Below are 17,200 nucleotides of genomic sequence, written 5' to 3' on the forward strand. Positions count from 1 at the left end.
TACCTCCGTAAGGTGAGTTCTCAATTCTCAGATCTCCTCTCCGGAGATGTTCTCAACTCTTGACCTCCGATTTCCCAACGTCTTTTGCAGACTGTCATTTTTTTCTCACACTCTTTATATACTTTTAAAAAGATCTCTCAAAGGCGTCAGCAGCTAAATTGGCATTGAATCAAACCTGGTCATAATAATGACCCATAACACGATCCCGATTAATGTAAAATTTAATATATTTAACTCTTTGTCTCGAGCGATTCTTTGCTATGGGTGTCAGATGTGGGCTTTCGGAGATTCGAAGCTGTGGAAAAGGTCCAGCGATTTCTCATAAGAAATTTTTTTTTTACCGGGTGGCACACCAAATTACCTCATCTATTTAGAAACTGCCACCGTTCTACTGCCTTGGTTAATTCACAAGCTACACTTTTCTCTATCCTGACGACGCTAGGCTCTCCAGACTCGAGTCTCTCAAAAATTACCTTACTTGAAATTCATGTTGAACCGGCACACGGGCACTACTGGGTCTGTCTTCACTCGCGGGTTTTTTGTTTGAGTTATTCAAACGCGTTTCGGCATTACGCCACCTTCAGTAAAAAACTGTCTTTCACTGAAGATGGCGTAATGCCGAAACGCGTTTGAATAACTCAAACAAAAAAACCCGCGAGTGAAGACAGACCCAGTAGTGCCCGTGTGCCGGTTCAACATGAGTTCGCCAACTCGCAGACCAAACCCCATCATCTACTATTACTTGAAATTGTTCGAACAGAGATTGCGTGGTTTTCTGCCTGGAAATCACTGTTTCTGAAATACTATATTGGCTTCTCATTGTGATTGGAAAATATCACTAACTGGAGCACCCATTGTTCGGCTATGTTAACACACCGCAGTGAATGTGCTCATCGTGCCATGAGTTTCGGCACACCTTTCATTACATAAAGAGTTCAAGAATCCTCAAGCGTTGTTCGATCTGAAGAAGGCCAATTTTAAAGGTTACTCTTTGGTTGAGTTGCGTTGACTTTTTAAAATGTGCAGCGAGGTTCTTCTACTGAACTTGGCCGTCAGGAATAGGAGTGAGCAGAGCTTCGGTTCGCTTTGCAATTCGCATGCCCTCGAATCTGTTTTTTTTTCTTCATTTTTTGGCAGTGTTCAATTCTGGGAGAGATTCGCTTGCTTCAAGCGTCAAACGGTGAAATTCTAGGATTTTTGGACGGTCCAAGGTCTAGGACCTTTGAATGGATTTGTGCGGCAGGTATGGAGCTGCGGATACGAGCTGACAGAAGAATTAAATTTTTGATTTTATTACTGAAGCAATGCATATATTTTTTTAGTTTCATTTTTCTCTTTTCTCTTTTTCTAAATGCATACAGAATTTTCATTTTTATTTATTTTAACACGGCGACCTATGGCAGACGGATTTTTCGATCCATTGTCTATTTACTGTTGTTTTTCTTCTCTCAATTGTATTTTGGCTTATATTGTGTCTAAAGTACAACACGAGTTGTATAAAGAATATATGTTTACCTCGTGAAACAAAAATAGCGATACTTTAAGGAATCAGGGCAATCACCAGGGGGCACATTATGCTCATCATCCATGTACATAACGACATTAAAACCGATGTCACTGAAGTCAGCGAACCTTAAACCTTAAGCCGATTGAAAGTTTAAAAATTAAATTTTTAACTTTCGCTCAGGTTGTAGAAGGAACGTGTTTAAGCACTAATTTTTTCCTAATGAACTTTCTTCCTATCGATATATTCCTTTATGATTGCCTTCTCTGCATAGGCGAAAGGATGTTTTATGACAGCGACATCCGATTTTCTCTTTCCTTAAAAATTCTTTAGTTAGTACATGAAGTTTTTTTCACATATTTTTTACATCATCATTAACCTACTTAGGCATTTTTTTCGCATTTTTGAGAAACGATTTGGATAGTATTATAAAAGGGTCAATCACTTGTACAAATGTGTGTCCCATATGCTGGCACAAACTAGCCGTAGGGGTGTGTACGGCTAAATCGTGACCAAACAAAATTATGTTGATCATGCTGTAAATCTCCGTAAAACCACACGTCTCAAGTAGCACCCTGGCATAAGCAAATGATAGTAGTTTCACTAACACTAACAAGATGCCCGTTACACCAAATCGCCGATTTATATTCAACGTTGGCGAGAGTGCGAGGGTTGGTGGCTTTCCAGGAAATTGGCGCACCGGTGGACCAGGCGCTCTTTTCTTCCTTATTGCCACGTGCCACGAAACGCAGGCTATATCGCAAGACCCCCTTTTAACCGACGACCCTTTCCCTCGAGACTTTAGAGAATGTTTTACTCTCATCAATTTATTGACTAATCGCTACTTATCAATGCTTAACTTATAGACTGATTGATTTAAAAAATTTAATCTAACATCTCCCTATTATTCAGTACGGCTTGCAGAAATTTAAAAGTGTATTAAGGTTGAATAAACTTCTCGTCTTTTTAAGATCAATGTATTTTCGAGTGATTTTCTCTTACGTCAAATAAGATTATGATCTTGAGTGTTACAGCCTTTGGCGATGTTGGGTATGATTTGATCATCAAAGAAGTTTGAAACCATCTATTAAAAATTAATTATGTCAATTAGTTAAATTCACTAATTTTGTGGTCCGCTTGACCAATTAATACATTACAATTAATTAAGGTTTTTAGTTGAGATGAAAAATGAAAAAAAATGACAAAAAGGAAGGGAAAACTCATAAGGTGGGATTGAGATAGGAAGGATGTCCGAGTGGATCGATGTCACCATAGCTCAAGTGGTCGAGCAGCGGCGTATCTAGCCGAAGATCGTGGGTTCGAATCCCGCTCGTGCCATTAACTTTTTTTCATCTCAACTAAAAACCTTAATTAATTATGTCAATTGGGCTCAAAGCTTGGCAATACCGATTGAATTTGTTTTTCATTAAGTCCACACCGAGATCCATATTATTCGTCAGTATTCGTGAGTTAGTGTTTGAAACATCTAACATATTAAACAAGACACCGTATAAAGATTTAAACTGAGCTTTGAGTAAGTATGTGTAAGTCGAAACTTTTGATTTTAATGGCAATTTCGATCGTCGAGTCAGTAGGTAATAAAGGATATTAAATTGTTTGTTAAGTGTCTGCTGATTCTAAAGTAGCCTCTTATCAATTGTATCGGGTTGTCCGGAAAATAATGCAGGATTTTAAGTTTTCATTAAAAAAAATCTATATAAAATATTCTGTTTACGTTTACAGGATTACTCATTTGTATGAATGTCAANTATTTTGATTAAAGAACATTGCTTTAAAGTAACTAGTTTCTTTTTTTTTGTTTAATACCAAAATCCTGCATTATTTTCCGGACAACCCAATAAGTCCTAAAAAGTTTGTATTTTACAAGTAAACTGCCCAAAAAATGAATAGGGATATTGCAAATTTTGTAGAAGCATTTTTATTATAAATGGCTTTAAAATTTATAGAAATTATTATGTTTTATACTGAAGGATTTTTTTTTTGCCTTATGATCTATGCATATTAACCATGGTGACGAATTCTTGTATGTGGTATGTGTGTTCAGTGTTCATATTTGGGGGGGGGAGGGGGGTATCGTGAAAAAAAGGCCAGAGGCGACGGTGGGAATCGACCGCGGCGTCTATGAGCCGAGAGTCTCTCACGCTAACCACTCGGCTACCGCGGTCCCCCCATGAAGGAAAATTTAATTAAGGGATTTTTAAAAATACCACAAGAAAATGTTTTAATTCCATAATATTGTTTATTGGACACAATACTTTTTTAACCAATTAATACCGTGTATAATCTCCCCTATTAGCTAAAACCTCTGTGCACTTGTTAGGCATACTGTAGATAAGGTTGTCACTAATTTAATAAGGAATTTCACTCCATAGATGTTGCAATGCTGCACTCAATAGTTGCAGGTCAACTGGCTGTGGAAGGTGATCGAAAAGCCTTCTCTGCAAAGCATCCCACATGTGATCAATGGGATTGAGGTCTGGAGATAATGGGGAATACTTCCCTTTGTCCAATATGGACTCAGAGTTTCTTTCACTACCTATTGAAAGGCCTACCGAACACCCCGGAAACACCACCAGGAGTTTGGTGGCTTCCAGTGTTTCCACCTTCTGCCAACCCCCGGAGAGGTAAATAAGGTAGCTCTGCTTTTACAAGATTCCACCGTAGAAAAATAAGATCTGAGTGGTTCATTTTGGTTACAATCCATATGTATTAGCAGTCATAACTGACCTTTCAGAATTAGGAGTATCATCCACTACTTCATTTACGAACACTCTGGATCAAGGCATTGTCTTGAAGAAGAAGAAAGCTAATGGCAAACTTTCGACCTATTTTAAGGTCATCATCAGGGCAAAACAACTTTAAATATGTCTGCAAAATGACAGATTTAAGTTTGTTTTACAGGAGATCTCAAATTTCCTTGAAGACCGATTCAGTCCCAACATTGCCAAGGACTGTAACTATTAGCAACTAAATTTGCTTTCTTCTTCCTCAAGACCATACATTGATCCAGAGTTCGTAAATAATTGACATATCAACGATTTTAATTAATTATACTTTTTATTGGTTTTTGGTAGGAATGAAAAAGTTAGTGTTACAAGCGGGATTCGAACCCATGAATGAGGAGTTGGGTGTCCGAGGGAATCGAGGTCACGGTAGCTTAAGTGGTTAAAGCAGCGGCGTATCTATTTAGCCGAAGGTTGTGGGTTCGAATTCCGCTCGTGACACTAGCTTTTTTATCTCAACCAAGACCTTAAATGAAAAGTATAATTAATTAAAAGTTATTACTATACTATTTCATCGCCTTTTTGTTTTTAACGGGCGATAAACGTTTAGATTGTATATAGAAAATTGAAGTAAAAGGCGAAATCTGAAAGAAAGAATCTACCCACGATAAAAACTTTTTTCACGACACGGAAGAACATGTTTTTTAAAAAGGTTAAATAACAAATAAAACAGTTAAATTACAAAACTGTCATATGTACAAGTTCAATAGATGTTTCTCTCATTCGACATTAAAGATCTAATTCGCACAGCTTGTTACATAAAGTGGCTGAGTTGAAGTTGCTGCCCACAACAAAATCCAAGTAAGGAAGTCGAAAAGGTTCATAAATTTGGAAATTGAATAAAATATGTGAAAGGTTCAACTTTTCGGCTAAACGGCATAGAGAACAAAACGAATTAGGATCAATCTTGTATATCTGCTTGGAAATGGAAATCTATAATACAGTTAAATTTCTCTTCTATTCTATTTTTAGAGTTTTGGATGTTTTAAATACTCCATGTTTTTTATGTGACTGCAATTCTTGTGTTCTATGTTATGATCATAAATATATGTTCAAAGACCCATTTCGAGAAACGGACTCTGTTCTTATTCACCGTTTCCGGTATAATCACTACTGAAGATCCCCCTCCTCGACGACTAATAAATCAAAAAAATTCTATTTGCGCCGCACCGAACACCAAATGAAAGCATCGTTTTTAAGCGTACGTCGATCGGGCGGTAGTAAATCTCCCAGGAGACTACGAGTTGAGGAAGACGACCTAAAAACTAAGGCTGGCCTGCTGCCAGGCCTCAATATTCCCATTCACCGTTTCCCCGTTGTTTACGATGCACACACGGTTCTTATAGTTAAATATAAATTTTCGCCCTGTGACGAATAATGTTTGTTGCCTATGGACCCAATATGCGCGCTTGCCATTCAAATACTTAGTATAATTACTAGTTTAACGCTTTTCGCATCGGGTCTTCGAAAGAAAACGCAGAACTGACGACAGAAAAAAGAGATTATTTTAAAGTGCGAAATCAACACTATTATCACGAAGAAATATTATTAAGAGAAATTAAATTCACTATGTTCGTGGTCGCTTGACCAATTAATACTTTACAATTAATTAAGGTTTTTAGTTGAGATGAAAAAAAGTTAATGGCACGAGAGGTCACGATAGCTTAGGTGGTAGAGCAGCGGCGTATCTAGCCGAAGGTCGTGGGTTCGAATCCCTCTCCCGCCATTAACTTTTTTTCATCTCAACTAAAAACCTTAATAAATTATTAAGAGAAATTTTTGTATGGTAATGCTGTGGTTCGTAGAAGGAGAATACCATTCCTCCCAAGGTAAGGGGGTATCTGAAGGGGTATTACAGGGCGAAGTTAAAACTTAAAAGTCCCTTATTATTTTCTCTATTCTTGTCCGACTTTTCACTAATTCTATCGGACCACCGATAGGGATAAAGATTTACTGTTGTACGCTGAAGACCTATCACCTTCTTGGAATCAAAAACAAGAAAAGTTAAATTTATTTAATAAATATTTTCCAGGTAACTTTTTAAATTAATACCAACAAAACAGTGGCCGTGGTATGCACTAGATTTGGCAACTCTGCGGAAAAATTATTTATGTACGGAAGAGATTTTATAGCATTTGTTAAAAATTTTAATTACCTCGGTGTTCTGTTTCATCTTTACCTAAATTTTCACCAGCCACAATATTTCTTGGAGGAAAAATACTATAGCGGCCCGCTCAGTCATGGGGTTATTAAAATCCTGTAAATGCTACTGTATATATCGGGGATTTGACACATACATACACTAACAAAATTTAAAAAAAGGAACACTACTGACCCGTACTTCAGGTTAGAATGTAGAAAGGTCTATTCAAAATTTAAAGTGTTTAAAAATGATAAAAGAATGATTGGCTGGTGGCGAACAATTTTGAGAATTCCGGACCTTCACTTAACCATGTTATCTAAATTTGTTTGAGTCAAAAGATATTAATAAAATCCCTTTCAACTGGGTGAGAAATTATCTCTTGCTTATTGAGCATGAACGCATATTTCTGTCCAAAGAAATTAGTCGAGAAAAGTTATAAAAATTTGATTGATTCATTTAAAAATAATATCAGTATACGTATCAGTCTAGATGTAGAGTCTGCTTTGAACGTAACAGTATAATACCTATTATCGCTCTTTACGTAACGCATTATATTTCGTGGTCCGATTGACCAAATAACTGCTTTCAATTAATTAATCTTTATGAAAGGTGTTGGTTGAAATGAAAAAGTTAATGTCACAAGCGGGATTCGAACCCACGACGCTAAATATGCCACTGCTCTACCTCTTGAGCTGTCGTGACTTATATCCACTCGGACACCAACTTCCCACTTCAACTCACCTATCGAATTTTCCCTCCTTTTTACACTAACTATTTTATTTCAACCAATAACTTACATAAAGATTAATTAATTGAAAATCTTGATGGATTTTTGACTTGGAAACATTGGACCACATTTCAATATCCCGCTTTTATTATATTAAAAAAATGAAAAAATTAGAATAAGAGGTATTACTCTTGGCTGGTTTCGGTCATTCGTTACCTCAAGAAAACAATTGGTGCAAATTAGTGATACATGCGGTCAAATAGAAGAAATAGAACTTTGGAATTAGTCGAGGAACAGCGCTGGGTCCAATTTTATTCCTACTTTACATCAACGATTTTGCTTATCTATCGCTAACCATATAAATATATTTATTTATCGATGTAGTGGCCTTGCCTATAACTTAAGTCAGTTTTTAATTAACTGCCCTGTCTCGATTTCTTTTAGATCAAAATATTTATCAAGATATTTCTTCATTCAGAAAACGTAATATTATCACTAGACTTAAATTCTGCTGACTTGAAAAACAAGTAAATGTCATCTGTTCTGTATGGAAAGTTTCAAATTAAAGAGTCTCCTCACAAGTTAAATTTTATTTGATTTATTATCACATTTTTTTCCTTTTGCTACTTAATACACATTCAATATAATATCAATATAATGTTACTCTTATTTTATTTCTTATTTTATGTTTACTTTATGTACATATTTTATTGTTTTAAACCAACTTCCTCTGTATGCCTTAATTGGCTGTACCAGAATAATTAAAAACAAATATTAAGAGAAATTACTGGAAAGATAATTTTGTTTTAAGGTAGGCCCATGCCAAAGGTGGTGTCGCTCCGTAGAAAGACAACGGGATTTCTTAATATTGAGGGTCGTCTTTTGAGGCGATTGACAGTGGGACGCCCTCCCGAGGCCTTGCCTCAAATATAGACCCATTAATCATTACGTTTCTTCCCAGAACATTGGGCCGAGCACGTAAAAGGCTTTTGTCGAGCGGAAACAGCAAGCGACGCAACGAGATGATTTCTGAGGACGGATTTTTCCTAGCTATGTCACTCACGTGCAAATATAGACTAAGAGGGCTGCGGAGTAGTTTTTCAACGCCATCGTCCTCCGTGGGCGAAGGCCGCCAAAAAGTAATGAACCTAAATCAAAATTTATTTTAAAAAACGTAGTTTAAGTAGACAAAGAAAAACAGATACTCCAAATAAAAACAAGGAAGTTGAGTTCGATATCTGAACATAGAAAAATACTAGGTTGAAAATTAAAGTTACCATTTGGAGTTTTTTTCTACGACAAAAAGCAAAATGTTTAGGTGGTGTCTACTATATTGTGGGACAACCCGTATATGCAGTATTGTCAAAGATCCAGTACAGGCTATATACTGCCCAAAAATGAATAGGGATATTTGTATTTTTTTCGAGCGTTCAAACCAGTTTGATTTTTCGTGCGTTCTGGCGATCAATTTGACAGTTTTGGTATTTCACCGTGGATATAGATAAACTGATTAGTCTTGTTTTTGAGAATCGGTGTTTGTGAGACACATGAACAACAAAAAATACCACAACAGAGACGGGGAGAAAGTTTCTCAAGAAATCAACACTACCAATAAGCCACAATTGATTAGTGATCATAATTAACCATATTAATTATTCTAATGAATAATTCTTTTTATCTAAGGTTTTTGGTTGAGACGAAAAATTAATGCAACGAGCTGGATTCGAACCCACAACCTTAGGCTCAATACGCTGCTCCTCTAACCAATTGAGGCTATCAAGACTTCGATCTCCCTCGGATACCAACTCATCTTAACCTATAACCTTTCGAATTTTTCCTCTTTTTGCCATTTTTCAAATTTAAATTAATATGGTCAATTATGACCGCTAAACGTACATGGATTAACATGCATTTTTTTAAGGGACTAGCAATGAGTTTGAAACTCTTCCATCTAGTCTCTTGTGGAAAATTAGTGGTCAATACTGTTTTTCCTCCAACTATTATCAATACCTTAATCAATGGACTTTCAAGAAAATAAAACTCATTAAGTTCGTCCATTTTGATGGGAGGTAGAAACGTACTGACTATCAGAAAACGAGTACACTGTAACCTTGTTCTCTGACGAGGATTTCGGACGTATTCGTCAGAACAAAATTTCGCCAGAATTCGCATCCAAGTAACCGTAGCCTTAGTTGAATAAAGGAAAATAGAAAATACAAAAAAAAATGTTAATCCTCATTTTTAATAACGGATTTACTCAAGAATAGTAAACATGAAGGTTACTCATTTTATAAACGAACACCTTTTCTTGTCTTTTGTCCATTTTAATCCAGTTGTAATTATCTTTAAACATGGAAAGGCTTCATCTTGAACCTGAAGTTCTCAATACTATTGTGAGAATGAGTCATCAAGGTTACCAGCAAGTGGATATCGCAGAGGCAGTTTGTCTCCCAGGCTTTAGCCCAATTCCGAGATACGGGAAGTGCCAATAGGAGGCCTGGTATTGAACCTCAGCGTATTACGACGCTAAGGGAGGACAGAAATATTGTCATTGCTGCAAGGCCTTTCCACGGTGCGCGCAAGATCCTAAATGATGTACAAATGTTTTGGCGAGGCCTTTATCATCACAAATTTGTAATAGTTTGTGGGAAATTGGCCTCACATCATATGCCCCTTTGAGACGACCTGCAGCAACAGCCCACCACCAGCAACTCACGAGACTATGGTGAAGCAAGCGCCTAGAAGAGTACACCAATTGTAATGCCGTTATATTTACTGATGAGTCGCGTTCCTGTCTGTGTAGTGATAGTAGGCGTCGAAGAGTCTACTGAGAACACGGGATGCGTACATGCCCCAGTTGGTGCTCCCTTCAGTGCAGTTTGGAGGAGGCGGTGGAATGGTCTTGGCTGGAATTTACATCGGAGGACGAAGTGAACGCCATATTGTTGAAGGCAACGTCACCGCAGTCCGTTATGTCCAAGAAATTATCGAGGAATACATCCCTCTAACGTGAGATCTTATTGGCATAGTTTTTCGATATCATTGTTTAGAAAATCTGGGAATTTTCCATCTACCCCTCCCCCATTATCTCCAGACCTCAATCCCATTGACCACATGTGGGATGCTTTGCAGAGAAGGCTTTTCGATCACCTTCCGCAGCCAGTTGATCTGTAACAACTGAGTGCAGCATTGTTACACCTATGGAGTGAAATTCCTTATGAAAATAGTGACAACGTTGTTAACAGTATGCCTAACAGGTGCACTGAGGTTTTACCAACAGAGGACGTTATATACGTTATCAATTGTCTAAAAATATTATTCTGTCCAACAAACAAAACTATTGAATTAAAATCTTTTATTTTGTTATTTTTCCAAATCCCTTAAATGTATAATAAAAATGCTAGGGAAAGTTAATACTACAAAATTGGTAATATCCCTATTCATTTTTGAGAAGTTTATTTACAACGAAAACAATTCGGCTGGTCCGGTTAAACAGTGTTTTGAAATCAATCGATTACTGATCGGTCTGTCGCCTTCTTCCGAAAACGTTTGGCTGAGAGAGATGCTTGCTGCATAAGTCGAACTTGGTCACTGATAAGAATAGCCGCTCGTCGGTCAAGTTCCACTTACAAGCTCTGACCCCAATGAGCAACATTCGACCTCTCCGATTCACCGAAGGCATTTCAATTGGAACTTATTTCCGCCAGAATAATTTATTTCAATAATGTATGAATACATAATTTGAAAAATTGCATTATTACTCTTGTCGACCTTAATAAGTCACTATACTTGAATTGTAGATTGTCTCTGACTGTCTTGTCAGACCAATGGGGAGAGAAACCATCCAGTGCTGGAATTCTCTTTTATTTAAATGGGAGGGTTAAGACAGGAGGACACGAGGACATCGTCGTTTAAAATTTCAATAAGGGTGGGAGGTTGAGGAAATATTTTGCGCTATTGGGTTAGGGTGGAGGGATAGTGGAAATTGAGAAAGCGTGTTCGGATAAGATCCTTCACGAATGGATCATTTGATTGGTGTCGTAAAAGGGAGCATTGGGATAAGGCGGAGAACTTTGGATTGAAAGGATTGAATTCGTTGGATTTTGGAGGATTTTGTAACCTTGTTGAGTTTGTTGTATGCTTAGTGTCGATTTTGGTCCCAATAGGTGTCTGAGTTCTAGATTTTCTATTAAGTTTTTGTCGTGTGGATTCCGTGTCAATGTGCTATCTAAATAAAGCCCAAAATAGCGGATTTGTAGGGTCGAAGTATTACCTTATTTTAATAAATTAGTCTTTGCTAAAAAAGTAAAAAATGTAAATTGCTAAGGAAACTAAGAAAAAAACGGACAGATAAAATTTCTTTTAATTACATTTTTAATTATCATTTCAATGTCGCATATTTGTCTTAAGTACATCTCGAAGACGCCTCGGCATACTTTCTACCAGTCTGGAAATGACTCTTTGCTTTTAGGTAGGCCCATTTTTCACAAAGAGACCTTTCAAGATCGTGGAGTGTATCAGGAAGTGGATGCTCTTATTCGTTTTTTGAGGTTATGCTATAAATCTTTGATGGGAATCAAGTCTGGAGAACGAGCTGGCCAGGCTAAGACCCTGATGTCATGCTTTTGAAGGTACGTTTGTGCTATGCAAGCAATGTGGACGGGCATTATCGTGCATTAGAATAGGATGTCGCTGATTTCATCGAGGATAGGCAACGCATGATGTTTCAAAATTTCGTCCACATAGAGAGTGGCTGTCAAAGACCCTCCACGAACAACAACCAACTCTGTGAACTCAACAACAACCTCCATGGAAATTCCCGCCCACTTCAAAACTGAGCTACGTTGAAAAGGTTGGATCTGGGAAAAATTACAAGCTTCGTACCTTTCATTTCGCCTTCTCCACACTCTTACACGCCCAGCTGGAATTCGTAGAGCAAATCTACACTCATATGTAAAAAGTAAGCAGACCAATCGGCCAAAGACCAATGGCTGAGTTCTCGAGCATATGCGAGCCATGCAACTCTGGGTGCTCTGGTCAATTTTCGTCCTCTTACGGGGCGAAAAGCCATCAGTCCATATGGATTTAATCTTCCTTGAGTAACCACTAGGTCTTTCTTTCTTCTTATCCTGCTCCTTGGCCCTTGAAGAGCTTTGCAGGTAACTTTCACTGCCTAGTGGCCGAAGATCTATTCCCCCGCCGGAACTTAGCGGCGCCGAGCTGGCGCCCCCAGGATGGGCCTCGCGAAGGCGTCCGGTTGGGAACTGGGGGAAGAGCATCGTAGTGGCAGTGATTAATGCATACTTATCTTACTTTTCGGGTTACACATCGGGGCACTGGCCTAAGTTAGGCCGGCCAGCCTTTCTGCCTCATAATGGCCTTCCACAGCTTCTGCGTGGCCTTGCACCCGGCCGGGCTGGATATGGCACGACGCACGGTGTCCATGGAAGCCTCATCGACATCGGCTTCATACATCCATCGAGTGCGGAGGACAGTGTACATTTCGCACACAAGGGCTACGTGCTCGACCGTCTCACACAATGGGCTATCCTTCAGTCCTAAGCCGTGCAGCTTCGCCGAGAAGTCCCCGTGCCCCGTCAGCAATTGGGACATGTAGTGGTCAACCGTCAGGTGGGCCATGGCCAAGCGGTTCTCTATGCTCCTCAGTAGCAGATAAGTGTGCCTCCCATTGGGCGACGTATCCCGTCTGCGTTGCCATTCATCTTTCAGCCAGGAGTCGACCTTCTTTTGTTTGCACGGGGACACAGGGCTGGTACTCGTTGGCGAGTTCCTATGTAGCACACACAGCCTTTGCCTTCAGGTCCAGCGGGGGATGCCCGGCTATTACTGTCAAGGCATCTGTCGATGTCGTCCGGTAGGCCTGTGTGACCGCTAATAATGCCGCCCGTTGTGCGCTGCGGAGTTTCGCCCAATCGGCCTCTCGTAGCACTCTTGTCTACACAGGGGCAGCATAGAGCAGGACAGACTGGCACAATACGGAATAATATGTTTGCCTAGTTTTCCAGCAGATGCCCCACGTAGCACCACTCAGGGCTCTAATGGCCGCGATTCGGGCCGGTATCTTTTCTTTTGTATAGGTGGCGTTTACGCTGAATCGCGATCTTCTTTGAGAAAAAAAATCTTTGAGTAGTGCGTTCAGAAATATGGGCACCTCGAACTTCCTGGAGCTGATGAATCTCTTGAACAAAAGTAAGGTGCCGATTTCGCAAAATTCCCGAAGTCAAAAAACTGTCATCCTGTGGTTCTGTTTCCAGGGCGTCCAGAACCGGGCCTTCTATGGTAGGACCCAGATTCTCGTAGGGAACTCCGATGGCAATACCGCATACCTGATGTCCATCATAAATAAGACACCACACGCAACATCCTCAGCATTCCTCCTAGTGGCTTTTTTAGGTGTAAAAACTGAAATTAAGAAAACTAACAGTTTATTGCCAAATAATTCAAATGAGGCTGAATAGACATTTTAAATTCCATCAAAAGAAAAAATTGAAATATCCTTTATCCTTGTTTTGGATTAAGATTAAGCGTGTTTACCTCTAATTGATATTCCCAATTTAAAACAGCATAAACAAATATTTATTGATAAAAAGAATGAGACAAATTAATGGCAGAATTTTCTTTTATCGAGAAAATGAAAAACAAAAATCATTTGGGTGGAATTTTTTTGCCTGTTAGTGGTATGTATTTATATCAGGGAAAAGTAGAAAATTGGCTATGTATATTGTGAATAGGAAGGGTCCAACAATGCTGTCCTGGGGACACCTGTTTAATGTTCAATTAATAATATTCTTTCTTGTATCAAGAAAATGAAAAAAATAAATTGGATGAAATTTTTTGCCTGTCAGCGTATAATTTTACACCATATTAATTTATTTTGGAAATTTTTAGAAAATATATTTAACCATATATAAATTTATATATACAGATATTCATATTTTTTTTAGTAATAATAATTAAAACATAGTGTTGTAAATGTTACTCATCCTATGTTTTTAAATGTTTATTTTAGTAAAGCCATGGTTATAAGTTTGTAGCATTACATAATTGAAAAACCATTAAATGAATAAATTAAGAGTTATGTTGGTAGCCCGCACGTTTTTCAATTGTTATTCGTAATAATTGATTTTGTTGCATAATATCTGTGTTTATGTTTACCTTCGTTTTTACATACACATTACTTTTACGTTTGCAATACGTGAAACATATATACTTGTAATTATGAATTTAAAGCCCAAATAGAAGGATTTTAATAATGTTTATGTTTATGCTATTAATGAATATTTCGTAGAGCATAATTATTGTTAAGTGATGTTGCGATTTGCCGCAAACAGGGCCTCCCTGCCAACATTAAATTAACGCACTATGCATAAAAATGATAACTATTTGTATGCTCTCTTTTTTTTCTCCGGCAGACATTTTTCGTATTTTTACATTATTATTGTATTTTCTTTGTGTGCAATAAACTTTATTATTATTTCTATTTATTATATTATTATTTATGTATTTAGTTCTGCTTAATATGTAGGAGACGTGTTGCATACTTCCCTGAATAGAGCTGTAGATAAATGTTCGACCGTGGTGGGCTATCGTGTTTCTTAGTGAGTAATTGGTAATGGTTTTAATTTAGAACGCTTTTACAGTCCCCAAAGCCCTTGATTTTGTTTCGGAGTAAGATCTTTGGAACGTACCAGACCTAAAATGGATATTTTTCGTTGCGAGGCTTCGATCCTGAGACGTTGAGCCTTCAATGCCTCGTCCAAAATTATCGAAATCCGATCCCTCTTCCGGGTAAATGAGGTCGTGACAAAGGTGGCCGCACTCAGCGCTGTTTTGTTTGTTGACTTTACCTCGGGGCGCAAACAAAAGACGCGCGCCAAGTTTTCTGACACTTCAATGAATGTCCTTCGGGAACCCTTAAAACAAATAAAATAAAATAAAGAATTAAAAAATGTATCTATAATTATAATTCTTGAGAGTTAGTTGAATAATATACTCAACTATACAGGGTGTCCTTTTTAGATTGCACGGCTGAATTTCTCTTGAAACAATGACGCAATTATATATATACTTGTTTAATATATTTTAGTCTAGTTGTAAATTTTTACCTTTTTTTGTAGAAAAATTATGCAGTTAAATAGACCGCAGTCCGGTAGACCATTGCCTTGACAACAAATTGAGGGAAGCTATTGAACTGATTCGAGTAAAACATGTCAGGAGCTCACCAGTGTTCAACGTAGCTGAAACCATTCGCTCTAGCTTACATCGACTTAGGAAGACGCTGTAAGATGAGCAAAATGGGTCCTCACAAATTGACCTACGGTAACAAGCTTCAGCGCTTAAACTTTTGACTTTCATTGCTTTCACGGAACAAAGTAGAGACTTTTTTTGACCGGATTGTTACATGCAACAAAAAATAGATGCTGTACGGTAACACTGAGAGGTTGTGAATTGGCTGTGAACCAAATGACCCTGTCCCGACGCGAAAGCCGAATATTCACAAGAAAAGAAAATGTTTTGTTTTAAACTTACTTTGTTAAACTTTTAACCACTTTTTAGCATTTGGCTCACTTATTGATTCAACACAGAACGTGGTACTTATTGACGAGCTCCCTAGGCCGATAGTACTTACAATATTCATACAGTAAGCACGCAGGTTTTAAGCCATGAAAAAGAAAATATTTTATCATTTACAGTGAATTATTCAAGACAATTTTTCCTTACGAAATGACGCATTATGCTCTTGATAGTATATCATGTAAACACCTAAATTTAAATAATAATAGAAATATTAATTAACAATAATTATTCAGAAATCGTGAATTCGGTCGGTGTGATAGGCTTCAGAAAAACATTTTCTTTATCGTGCCAACGTTTCGATCTTTATTGAGATCATCTTCAGGGCCTGGGATTTACAAACATTGTTTGCATTTAACAAATACATTTAGGATGTTGAAAAGTGAATTTATACAATGCAAAATATATTTTTTATATTCAATCAAAGTATTTTTACTATCACACCATACCGCAACTCACGATTTCTGAATAATTATCGATTAACGGTCACTAATCACCACACATATTAATTAACATCAATAAAACAATAACAAACAAGAAATCGCAGAAACATTTCTGGCTAATTCCTGTCATACAGGAGGGCTTAGAATCCAACTACGCGTTGAATGTCGCGGTCGATGGGTCAAACCACTTAACAATAATTGTTCATACCATTATCAATTTAAAAGCCAAGGGCTCTGCAGGGATTCGAACCCAGACTCGCCACAAATGGCAAATACGAGTCGGACACCTTAACCCCTCCGCCACCGCGATCCTCAATCATATTGATAGTAGAATTATTAAAGGTTTATCGTTCTTTTGTTTTTTAAAATTTATTAAATCGCTTTATTTCTAAAAAACACGTTTATTTCGCAAAACTAGAGCACTTGAGCGGAAAGAGAGTGAGAGAGGGTGTGTGTGTGTTATCTGCAATGACAAATGGATGTATACATTGGCCTCCAACGTAACGACCGAGGTCAGGTTGCTCTCCCGAAGGATATCCCACCTCCTCCCTGTAGACCTTCCACGGACAAAATCACATTTCACTTCGGGGGGAAAATAAACATTAGGAAAACGGAGTAAAAGACCGTCTAACCAAACGATATCACCCTGACAACCATTACGCTACTTACTTTTAAAAAGTGAACTAAGAAATATTAACAATTATTTTTGCCGTGTTTAAACCTTCTACAATAACCCACACAACGGTACTTCGGTCATATATGCTATAGTCATTTTTTTATTTAATTATTACACATCAACATTGTTATATAATGCAAATATGTTGTCGTAAATACAGAAAAAATTTGAAAAAATTAAATTTCCAAGGGATAATTTGGACAACCCCTTCACCTACTTAATAGTTATGATGAGAACATATAATTCAAATATGAAGTTAAAAATAGTAGCTATTTCACGTGGACGTGATCATAAGTCCAGCGGGCAAA

At 37.7% G+C, this 17,200-nt stretch overlaps 1 long non-coding RNA gene across 1 annotated transcript; it reads right to left on the reverse strand.

Moving 5' to 3' along the window:
* Positions 1 to 11,906: 11,906 nt before the first annotated feature.
* On the reverse strand, positions 11,907 to 15,225 carry LOC112126295. Its single transcript, XR_002909882.1, has 3 exons — positions 15,198 to 15,225; positions 14,888 to 15,112; positions 11,907 to 13,601 (listed from the first exon to the last, which is right to left on the reverse strand). It is a non-coding gene; the product is annotated as an uncharacterized LOC112126295 (long non-coding RNA).
* Between the last annotated feature and the right edge of the window lie 1,975 nt (positions 15,226 to 17,200).

This window comes from Cimex lectularius, unplaced genomic scaffold (assembly GCF_000648675.2).
Source record: "Cimex lectularius strain Harlan isolate CLEC.00 unplaced genomic scaffold, Clec_2.1 scaffold25, whole genome shotgun sequence".
Lineage (NCBI taxonomy): Eukaryota > Metazoa > Arthropoda > Insecta > Hemiptera > Cimicidae > Cimex > Cimex lectularius.